The sequence below is a fragment of the Sapajus apella genome, unplaced genomic scaffold, assembly GCF_009761245.1.
Source record: "Sapajus apella isolate SASKATOON/1434 unplaced genomic scaffold, GSC_monkey_1.0 scaffold4, whole genome shotgun sequence".
Taxonomy (NCBI): Eukaryota; Metazoa; Chordata; class Mammalia; order Primates; family Cebidae; genus Sapajus; species Sapajus apella.
Window position 1 is genome coordinate 34,081,542 of NW_022436944.1, and position 11,379 is coordinate 34,092,920.

Consider the following 11,379-nt stretch of genomic DNA (forward strand, 5'->3'; position numbering starts at 1 on the left):
ACTTAGTGAACCCCGTTTATGGGATGGTGCTTGAATACCAGATACGTTGCTCCCTCCTCACAGGGCATGCAGCCACCATTAACATTCCTCTTGCGCCTTTTGTGGGAATTACAAACTAATTACAGAATGCATAATTAAGTGCTTCATCTTTCAAATGCTGAAAAAATAAACTAAGCATTCCTCCTTTTGAGCTTGATTTTACTGTTGGTGATTAGCAACGTGACTCACTCTGAAATGGGAGGGGTGTGCTTTGAAGTATACCTTTCACTTTTTAAAGCATAATAAAATATTGGAAGCTCAGACGGGTTTGTTTTCCCTTCCCTAGAAGTAGAGATAAAAGGAAACCCCTTTCTTCTTATCCTTTGTGAATGATCATTTTGTTCTTCTTGGACTAGTGGCCAAGGTTGTCATGGTCTATGAAGCATAAGACAACTACTAACACTGATGCAGCATTTTACACTTAGTGCAGCTTGTTGCACTCACAACAAGCCTGTAAAGAAGGTATTTTTATCCCCACTTTACACTTGAGAATTCTGAAGCTCAAGGACTCCATGTGATTCAGTCCTACTGCTAGCAAAAGGATGAATGGGATCTTTAGCCAGGTCAGTATGATTTTAGAATTCCATGTGCTTCCTCCTCCAGTGTAGAAGAGGGAGGAATCAGCCAGATAAATCCTGTCTGGGGCATGCCTTGAGGTACTCCATGTCATCCCTAGAATTCTTCTGTGTTTGATACAATGAAGTGTTTCTCTTTGTGATATGTGGTCATTGTCATAGTTCCACTGACAAAAGTAGAGTTATGGCAGCACAAAGTGGATAGGCAAACTTACCCATTAACGGATGTTGATATAGCATTGTCTGAATGCTGGGATTTGATCATGAGGTCAGTCCCTGTTATGATTTCCCCTTAAAATGGCATGAAAAGTATAGAGCAAGCCTCTCTGGACATGGGGCTCTTTCAAAGTAATCATGCATTTTAACCATGTGAATAGATACACTACCTTCCCCACAGTTCTTCCGTTTTATCACCTTGTCTCCTTTTTTGTCTTTACTAGATTGTACCATTGGCATGCGTGAAGACAGACAGTATATATTTAATATAGGAATCAACTGACATTGCTCCTGTCTTGGTTTTGGAGAATGAGGTCTAGGAGATCTTTGTTGGGATTTTCAGAAACTGCCAATGCTCTTTTCTGTAGTAGATGTCCCATATACCACACCCATAGCCCACTGGACACCCATCCAACTGACAGCACTTGCATTTCTTCACCTGAGGGCCTTCTCTAGTCACTAGAGTCTGCTTTGCCATGCACTGGGCGAGACAGAAGTGCAAGAGCGTTGACGTCCCCTGAGAGAAGCCCTTGCCAATGAACTGGTGGGTGTGTACTCCAGCTCCCTCACTCCTCTGGGAGGATCACTTTGAGGCACATGGCCTCCAAAGGTTTTTCAGTGACACTGAGCCACGGTTTCGTACTGTGGTAGCTGGCTTGATAATGCACCTGTAATATGCTGCCTTTGTTTTCTCTGTCTCACTCCTCCTCTCTCCTATGGGTATTTTGTTCACCTGACGAATAACTGCTTGCATTCAGTACCACTTGCGGCAGATTCAGGGTTTGCTTCTGAGGGAATCCAAACTAAGAAATCTTTGTACTCAAGCAACAGAGGCACCGCCTTTGCCAACTCAGTGTTTGCTGAATGCCAATTCTTTGCTAAGTTCCATGTGTGGAGAGCGGGGTTTTTTTTTTTTTTTGGGTACCAAATTTCTTTATTTGAAGGAACGGTACAAAGAACTTAAGTGGGTGTTTTGGTACAACTTATAGAAAAGGTAAAGGAAACCCCAATATGCATGCACTGCCTTGGTGACCAGGGAAGTCATCCTGTGGCTATGGGGAAATTAGCCTAAGGCTTAGCTTTCATTATCACTGTCTCCCAGGGTGTGCTTGTCAAAGAGATATTCTGCCAAGCCAGACTGGGGTGCTCCCATCTTGCGCAAGTTGGTCACGTGGTCACCCAATTCTTTGATGGATTTCACCTGCTCATTCAGATAATGTGTCTCAATGAAGTCACACAAATGGGGGTCATTTTTGTCAGTGGCCAGTTTGTGCAGTTCCAGTAATGACTGATTCACATTTTTTTCCAAATGTAATGCACACTCCATCACATTCAGCCCGCTCTCCCAGTCATCATGGTCTGGTTTCTTGATTTCCTGAAGGAAGATGCGGCCACCTCGTTGGTTCTGCAGTTTCATCAGTTTCTCGGCATGTTCCCTCTCCTCATGAGATTGGTGAAGAAAGTACTTGGCAAAGTTCTTCAAAGCCACATCATCGCGGTCAAAGTAGTAAGACATGAACAGGTAAACATAGGAGGCGTAGAGCTCCAGGTTGATCTGGCGGTTGATGGCGGCCTCTGAATCCTGGTGGTAGTTCTGGCGCACCTGCGAAGGTGATGCGGTCGTCATGGCGGCTGCTAAGGAGAGGCGGCGGCGGCGGTGGCTGCGCGGCGCTGGAGAGGTGGCGGGGGCCTTGAGGCGGTCCGAGGACGCGGTGTGGAGGTGACGGAGGGCTGGCTGTGGGCGGCCGGCCGGGGTGGGGGGCGAGCGCCGGGTTCCGTCCAAGCACTGTTGAAGCAGGAAACCGCAGCGACTCTGGGCGAAGAACGTCTCGAGAGCGGGGTTTCTTAAGTGAGTTCTCCAAACTGGGAGCTGACCATAATCCTGAAAGAGCCTGAAAATATAATTCTGGAAAAATAACAAAAGTCACTATTTTTTTTCTTTTTTTATATATTAATTTTTTTGTAGAGACAAAGACTTGCTATGTTTCCCAGGCTGGTCTTGACTTCTGGTCTAAAGTGATCCTCCCACCTCAGCCTCTCAAGGTGCTGGGATTACAAGTGTGAGTCACCACATCTGGCCACTAAAGGACATCATTTAAAAGACATTTATTTATGTTTTTAAAATATTTATTTGAGAAGTATATAAAAGCATGATAGAATACTTCATAGGCCATTGTACGCAGTAAAATATACAATAACATCTTTTTGCAAGCATAAACACTCAGGTATGGTAACGAGCCATGCAGGTATAACAATCATAAGCAGACGAACCGTATTTATAAAAAAAGGTCAAAAATGGAAATAGACAAATGTATATTGCTATGGTTGGTAATTGTGTACACCAGCTTTATAACTTCTCTCATCTGAAACACTGCGACAAATAACCCAAGTCTTTTGATGTTTGATCAAAACCCGCCATGGGTCACCACTGCATATGCAGTCTCCCAAATAATTGAGATCTGGAGAGAATTTATCTTTCACAAATGCAGATGTAACAAATGACCTGCCTTCATTTACTGAGGAAGTTTCAATGTTGTTATGTACATACCCAATGCTTCCACACAAAGTCAACATTTTGATAATGCACTTACATAAAGTCAAATCTGCAAAAAAATACATAAAATGAGTTGGAACTCTCTAAAAGTCTCTATGCAATTTATATCTTCAATATTGAAAATGATGCAAATATGAGATACTTAGCATAGCAAATTGTAAAAGATAATGCTGACAATTTAAATTAGTGGGGAAAAACTGAAAAGGAAAAAATAACCCCAGAAAACCCCCCAAGAAATGAAAAAGAAAATTTGACATATGAAAAAGTACATTGCAGAAATAGTTTATGGGCAATTGCATGGAGATCGTTCCTAAGAGCTGGATTTTCACCATGATTGACTATATTTTGAAGTCTTCCACAGTGAGGCATAGCTGCATTTTTTTCTTACAGGGTATAACCCTCCATGGAAAATGTGTTCACTGTGGTGCTGCTCTTTTCGAAATTCTATGATTTGCTGTACCCCGACATGAGCATCTGCTATTAAAATTTCTCATCTTCTTGCCATGCTTCCATGTTGTTTTGGACATGTGGAAATTCATTTCCCATGCACTCCTATACAGACCAAAAATTTGGCAAAAACAATATTGGTGATGGACAGCAACACTGTTGCGTGTCTTCTTATTCTTCTGTGCATATAATTATTTTTGAACCAGTCTGTAACTTCATTAAGCTTCTTCAGGAGAATACGGCTTTAACTCATAAAAATTATGAGTTAAAATTCCAACTGGAATTTCATCAGTTGGAAGGAATACCAATGCAGACAAATGACGCGTTTTTAAACTGAAGTTTTCGTCTTTGCCATATCACACGGCCAATCCACTCTTCGGAATTTTCTGTCAAATGCATTGCGCTGAATGGAAAAAAAAACAAATTTTATTGGTAACATCTTGAACTCAGTTTCAGAAGCCTTGATCATACGTAACTCCAACTCTGTCATTTTGATTTGGGATTCAATTAGACATTAGAAATTTTAGACTGTAGGGATTTAGACTTCAGGGATTTTGGTCTTTTGGGATTTCAACATTCAGATTATGGCGTTCAGGATTGTGTCCTCTGGGATTATTAACCAAACCCCATGGAGAAGTACCAATGTCAATCAGGAGGCAGAGGGTGTAGGGGGAAAGCATGGGTGACAGGCTTTATTTTGGTTTTCATGGGAAGGAATGGGTGAGACAAGGTCATGAGGATCATTTTAGGATTAGCTATTTGAATAATTTCAGCAAGCTCTGGAGTATAGGGCCTGTTCCTACTTGGCTGATAACTGACCCTGTGATAACTAGGGTAGGGAAGTTGTATAGTCTACACTAGGCTATTACAGACTAGAATAGCAGAGACTGCAGTAGCCTGATAAAAGGGGGAGAACTGGTTGGTTTGCATATCAAGGGCATGCTCTCAGAAGTTTGTTATCTTTAAGAATTAGCTAACCCTGGAAGGGGCAGTCCCTCCCAGATCCACAAGATGTCAAAGCCTCATAAAAATAGAGAAAATAAAACACATGATTAATATAATCTGCTTCTTGGTTCCCAGCCCCACACCTTCAGTCTCTGGTTTACAGCTCATCCCTTCATCCTGGCGAGCTAAGTCACCAGTTCAATTTGGCCTTGGAATCCCATGTGTGAATTACCCCTCTGGGAGAATCCTGGTGAAATTAAACCCAAGATAGTGGATCTATTTCTATCTTTTGGCCTGGCCTGAGAGGATTAGACCCTGTACAGCTGAAGATGTTGTCTCTTTTTATTACCTCCCTGGATTAAGAAATGCTTTGGCCACCCAAGAAACACAGGGGACTAGATTCTACTCCATCATGCCTCTTATTGCATATAAGTTATAGCCATATGGATTTCTTTATATCATGGGCCATCTGGTGTCCTGCATCAGCTCCCAGCCAGGATCTGTCTGGTAGCACTAGGTCAAGGGATGGGTGCCACAGGGGCTACAGTGAGATGTGGAAGCACATGGCTAGATCCAGCCATTTCTCAGGAAAATGATCCATCTTTAAGAGGCTCTTGACCCCAATAAACAGAACATATCAGTGGCAATGTCTGGCTTTGTGGTCTGAACCAGAAGCTTATTGAATTAAAAAAATTCATAGGAAGGGCTTCTAACAGTGCCTGGGATGTAATAAACCCTCAACAATAGTTAACTATTATAATTCATCACTTTTACACTGCCTGACTCTTAATGGGACTCAACAAATGATGACTTGCCACTACAACCAACTCATGCTACCCTGCACACACTGTAGAATTTAAATGAATTGAAGTAAGAAAGTGATCCTGTAGGCTTTTTGTAATCTGCAAGGTGCCAAAACAGTGCAAGGGGAAAATTCCTGGTAATAACTGCATTCAAGATTTTCAAACAAATATGAGAAAAACAGTACATATGTATAAAAGCATTTTGAATAACTGACTCCTATAAAGGGTTATAAGTTGCTTAGCAGGGTTAAAAAAATACATTTTCTTAGGGGAAACCTTACATTAGACATGCTGTGAAATTAATACTTTTTAATGACATAAGAAAAACTTAAAGTAGCTATAGACCATAGGTTTATTACATGTTGATAGACATTCTAGAATGTACATTTCAAGACAATTCACAGTAATTATTTCTTACATTTTCTTATTAATTATCTTGTTAGAATTAACAGAGGCTATTTTTGAATTTGAAAGCTATGTAAAAAGAGTGAGGTTCCCATTGTTTTTGGATTAAGAATATTTTATAAAAATAACCAGAAATCAGTTTGTTCTTACCTCTGCCCCCACCTGCCTGGTGGGATCTTGGTTTCCTCCAAAAGGGTCCTGAAAGTCTCTGCAGCAGATCTCACACATGCTGTCCGCTCCCCTGCCAAACCTGCCTTTAGCCTTTTTCCTCTCAGGCTCCGATCTGCTGTGGAGATTTCTTACAGCCCTGCCCTGCCACTGCCTGATAGAGTGGTTACTGTTGAAGGCTGTTATGCCCATCCACAGGCTGCTGGCACTGACCTCGTGTGTCCTGTCATGTCACCATAGAACCTGCTGCTGCTAATGTCCCCTTAATGGCCCAGGGACATCATAAACAAACAAACAAAGCTGTATTTACTAACTTGTTTATTGCGGCTCTCTTTCTCCATCATTCAGACTCCAGTCTCCAGAGGTTAGGGGAACAATCTGAGAGAGAGTGACATCTTCTTCCTGGGTACTTCCACTCCTCTAAGCCTGGGCCCCTGTCCTTGAATCATACCCACCCCACCTTTTCCCCTGGGCCCTAGTATCCTTCAGACTTGTCCTGACAGCCTAAATCTCAAGGTGAACACAATTTGGGATTATTCTTAGACCCTTGCAACTCGATTAGTGAAGCCTCAGTTAGTAGTTAAATTTAAAAGTCAAGCAGATCTGTTTTATTTGAAAAACAACCCACCTTACAAAGAAGTTGACATAGTTTCTAATTCCAATAGATCCTTATAATTCCCTGAGAGGAAGGCTCCCAAACAGTGTACCCCTGGATTGATTTTACACAAAATGCATCTCACCATGGGTTCTGGAGTCTACCTGGGTTTGAATCCTATGTCTGCCATTGATTTACCTGTACAATCTGGGAAAGGTGCTTAAGTTCTGTGGAATTTAGTTTATTTATCTATAAAATAGAGATTAAGAAATCTTTTCTATTCTTTAATGTATGAAAACTATTGTTTTATAGAGTTTCTCAGTTTTATATACAATAGACTGTTTTTGAGAACAGTTTTAGATTTACAGAAAAGTGGAGGAGTCAGTGTAGAGTTCCCACATACCCCACACCAATTTCCCTATTATTAATCTTATATGAGGATGATACATTTTTCATAATTAATGAATCAATATTGATACATTATTATTAAGTAAAGTCCATAATTTTATTTCCTTAGCTTTTCCCTAATGTCCCTTTTCTACTTTAGGATCCAATCCAAGATACCGCATCACACTTAGGTTGTGATGTCTCTCAAGGCTCCTCTTGGCTGTGGCAGTGTTTTGGACTTTCCTAGGTTCTGATAACCTTGACATTTTTCTACTTCTTCTTTTTCTTCTTCTTCCTTTTTTTTCCTTTTTTTTTTTTTTTTTTTAAATACCTTCTTTGTGGGCTGGTTGTGAGCACTAATTGCTATCTGTGAAATATTTGTTAGAGAATATGGCCCATAATAAATGTGGCCCTGAGGCCTTGAAATAACTCAAAAGAAGACAAAGACCATTTTAGCCTATAGTAAAGAGGGAGGACTTTATTATTTCTGTGAATTCAAAGGAAAGACGGAAAATGGGATAGCACAAGTATACTTCAAAAGATAACATTTTGGCTTTTAATTAATATTTGTCACAAGCAATTCATTTTCCTAGTACAAGGAATGTGAGGAGGATATTACTAGTTAACGTAGGACAAGTTAGCTAGCTGCTATACCTTTAACCTGGGAGGTACCCATCTTAGGGTTGCCAGGTGCAGCAGATAAAAATACAGGACTCCAAGTGAGATTTACATCACAGGGTAACATCAAATAATCTGTTAAGGTAAGTATTCCCCAAATGTTGCATGGGCGTCCTGTATTTCATCTGGCAACTCTAACCCTTCTTTCTCCCCTGGGGAGATTCTGGCACCACATGACCTTCTGCTCTGGACATTTTACCAGATGTCTTGATGATTTGATGTGTCTCCCGTGTCTACCTCAAAAGATCAGTAACAATTACCTGGATTCACACATCATGACAAGGAAAAGCAAAGCCTTCTAAACTAAACTCTGGAGTGTGGGTTATGAGGCTGCTCTGCTTAATAGATGAGGAGATACTGGCTGGAGGGCTTTTACCAGCCTTAAACGTTGAGCATCATCATAATTCTTACTGCTTAAATGGGCAGCTCAGAATATACAGCACCTGCTTTTGTGGCTGAAGCCAGCCCCAGGAAACATTTGATAAATAGTGATAGTTATTAATATTTGCCCCTATATCACCTAGATCTGTTGATCACCTGTAGCCATCTGTTCTAGTTCTGCTGTGTGAGAAGCTTTGATAGAAATGCCCATTAATTACAACATCACAGCTGGGCTTTTGAGGATTGATGGCAATTAATTGACAATATTTATTTGAGAAGTTGTATTGCTTGGTGATATTACAGAACCAGGAGTAAATCATGCTCCTCCCTACCCCTTTTCATTAATAAGTGCCACAGAGACATGCAGAAATTGCCACCATCTCTTAATTATCTCTCTAGGAAGCTACTTTTCCTGGGCAGCAGGAATATGTTGGGAGGGGGCTGGGCAGCCTTAGTCCTGGCGATTGCTCCTCATCTTTCCTAGGAACATGACAGTTCGGAGCTTCCCTGGGGCCTTTAAGTGGCCACCTGCCTTCCCATAGTAACAGTACCTCCTAAGTGGGCAAGCTAGAATAATTAATAAGAACTCTCAGGGTACGGTTAGGGAGATATTGGCTAAAAGACATGTTTTAATTAGACAGAAGGAATAAGTTTAAGAGATCTGTTGTACAACTGTACAATAGATGTGATTATAGTTAATACTCTATATTGTGTACTTGGAAATTTTTACACAGTAAATATTGTTTTTATCACAAAAATAAGTATGTAATACATGTTATAATTAACATATTACAATGTAATCAATTAACGTGTTATAATCAAACTAATGCTTGATTTAGCCAGTTCAAAATGTATACATTAATCAAAACATGATGTTATATACTGTAAATATATATAATCTTCATTGGTCAATTAGAAGATAAATAGTTTGAAAACCTCATTGACGGAAGTTTGCAATAGTAAATAATAAAAATTTGTATTGGTCCTTGCATGACTCCTTCATGCACTGTATCACTTTGTGGCTTCATAGCAATTGCCATAATCCCTGCTGCACAGATGAGCTAAAGTGTGAGGACTTTCTGAAGATAATTAAACTTTTAGGCTCAGAGTTTAGATCACCTGACTACGAGACCAGGCCACGTTCTCTCTGATGGCTCTGACTTACTTTTGTGCCTACTTTCTAAAGGAGGGAAGTTTGTTTCTTCACCACTAAGGAACAATTTCATGATCCCAGAAGAAGGTGTTATTTCTGTTGGCCCAATATTTAGATTAGGGCATCATGGAAATCTGCAAATATTATAAATTATCTACTCTCCCAAGCCAGTTTTTAAACAATTACCAGTACACCATTACTAACCCACAAAACCAGGCTTATCTCTGCTCTCAGTCTACATAGTTATTATTTTCTAAAATAACCCTTTTCTCTACTAAACTTGCACTGTTCAATATGGGAGCAATAGGCACATATGTCCATTGAACACTTGAAGCATGGCTAGTCCAAATTGAGATGTGATGTAAGTGTAAAAAATGTACTGGATTTTCAAAGACTTAATACAAAAAATGCACAATAATTAAGAATTTTTAAAATGTTAATTACATGTTAAGATAAATACTGTATCTTATTTAACTAAATACCCAATAGGATATACTTAGTTAAATAAGATACAGTATTGGCAGGGCGTGGTGGCTCACGCCTGTAATCCTAGCACTTTGGGAGCCTGAGGCAGGCTGATCAGGAGGTTAGGAGATCGAGACCATCCTGGTCAACATGGTGAAACCCTGTCTCTACTAAAAATACAAAAACATTAGCTGGGTGTGGTGGTGTGTACCTGTAATCCCAGCTACTCAGGAGGCTGAGGCAGGAGAATCGCTTGAACCTTGGAGGTGGAGACTGAAGTGAGCCGAGATGGTGCCACTGAACTTCAGCCTGGATGACAGAGTGAGACTCCATCTAAAAACACATAGTATTAAGTCTGAGTTCATTGTTCATTTGTTTGTTTGTTTGTTTGTTTTACTGTGGCTTCCAGAAAATGTTAAATTATACATGCGGCTCACATTACACAGCTACTGGACAACACTGGTAGGCTGTAAGCTTCCCAGTGACAGGAACTATGTTTCCTCAGTAGCTAGCGTCATGTCTGCTACATAGTAGGTACTCAATAAATATGTGTTGGCTAAATATATGGAAAGGGGTGGAGGAAAGAAGGTGGCTATATAGAAATCTTACATGGGGCCTTACAACCCATTGAGAAGTATAACTGTTAGGTTTGGAAATATATATGTAGAAGTCATACGTGTAGACAAAGTTTTCTAATAGAGGTAGAACACCATCTGTTGTTTCCTATTAGAGGGCTCTCGGCTTCTATAGGAAAATATTTAGTGACTGAAAACTTACTGCCTTAAGAGGGTATCTGCCCCTGGCTGGGTATTCTTTTGCTCCAACAATCCCCACTGGATAGCCTTATGCGCGCGCGTGCGCGCGCACACGCACACACACACACACACACACACACACACACACACACACACCAGCAGCTGCTTCTTTGTTGGTGAGGATTAACTCCAGATTCTCCCTTACTCCCTCTTCCTTGCTGGACTCTCTCCACGATCCTCTCTCTTTTGACAATGTATTAGCATCGTCTTCTGGGATTTTGAATTAGTTAATTCCTCAGTTCTCAAATTAGGGAAAGGTACTGATTGACCCCTAGGCCAAGTTTTATAGGTAAAGACTATGGCTTAAGGCAGCATCCAGTGATCCTGCTCAGAAAGAGGAACTAGGACGGCATACCCTCTCCATTGCCAAATGGCATTTATCCCTGGAAATGCTTCCCTCCTATGGAATTGAATCTGTCTCCCAGAAACTTCCACCCATTAGACTATCTTCCTATTCTTCCTACTCAACCTCTCATCATTTAATAAAAGCAGTCAATATTTATAGAAACATTTCCATGAGCCATTGGCTCTCTAAGACTTGTATGTCTAATCTTGTTTAATCCTCACAACAACAATATGAGGTCATTACTATTATTAATTCTATTATAATGATGAAAGAATTGAATCTTAGAGAAATTAACTGCCCAACGTCATCCAGAAAGAGTGGCAGAACTGTATCAACCCAAGTTCTGATATCAAAGTTGATTAGCCACATTACTGTACTGTGTTTTCTTTTTTGATCAGCTAATGCTA

General features: G+C 40.5%; 1 pseudogene across 1 annotated transcript; it reads right to left on the reverse strand.

Moving 5' to 3' along the window:
* Window positions 1–1,734: 1,734 nt before the first annotated feature.
* Window positions 1,735–2,657, reverse strand: LOC116542017 (annotated as a pseudogene). The gene has a single exon (XR_004265042.1). The product of XR_004265042.1 is annotated as a ferritin heavy chain pseudogene (transcript).
* Between the last annotated feature and the right edge of the window lie 8,722 nt (window positions 2,658–11,379).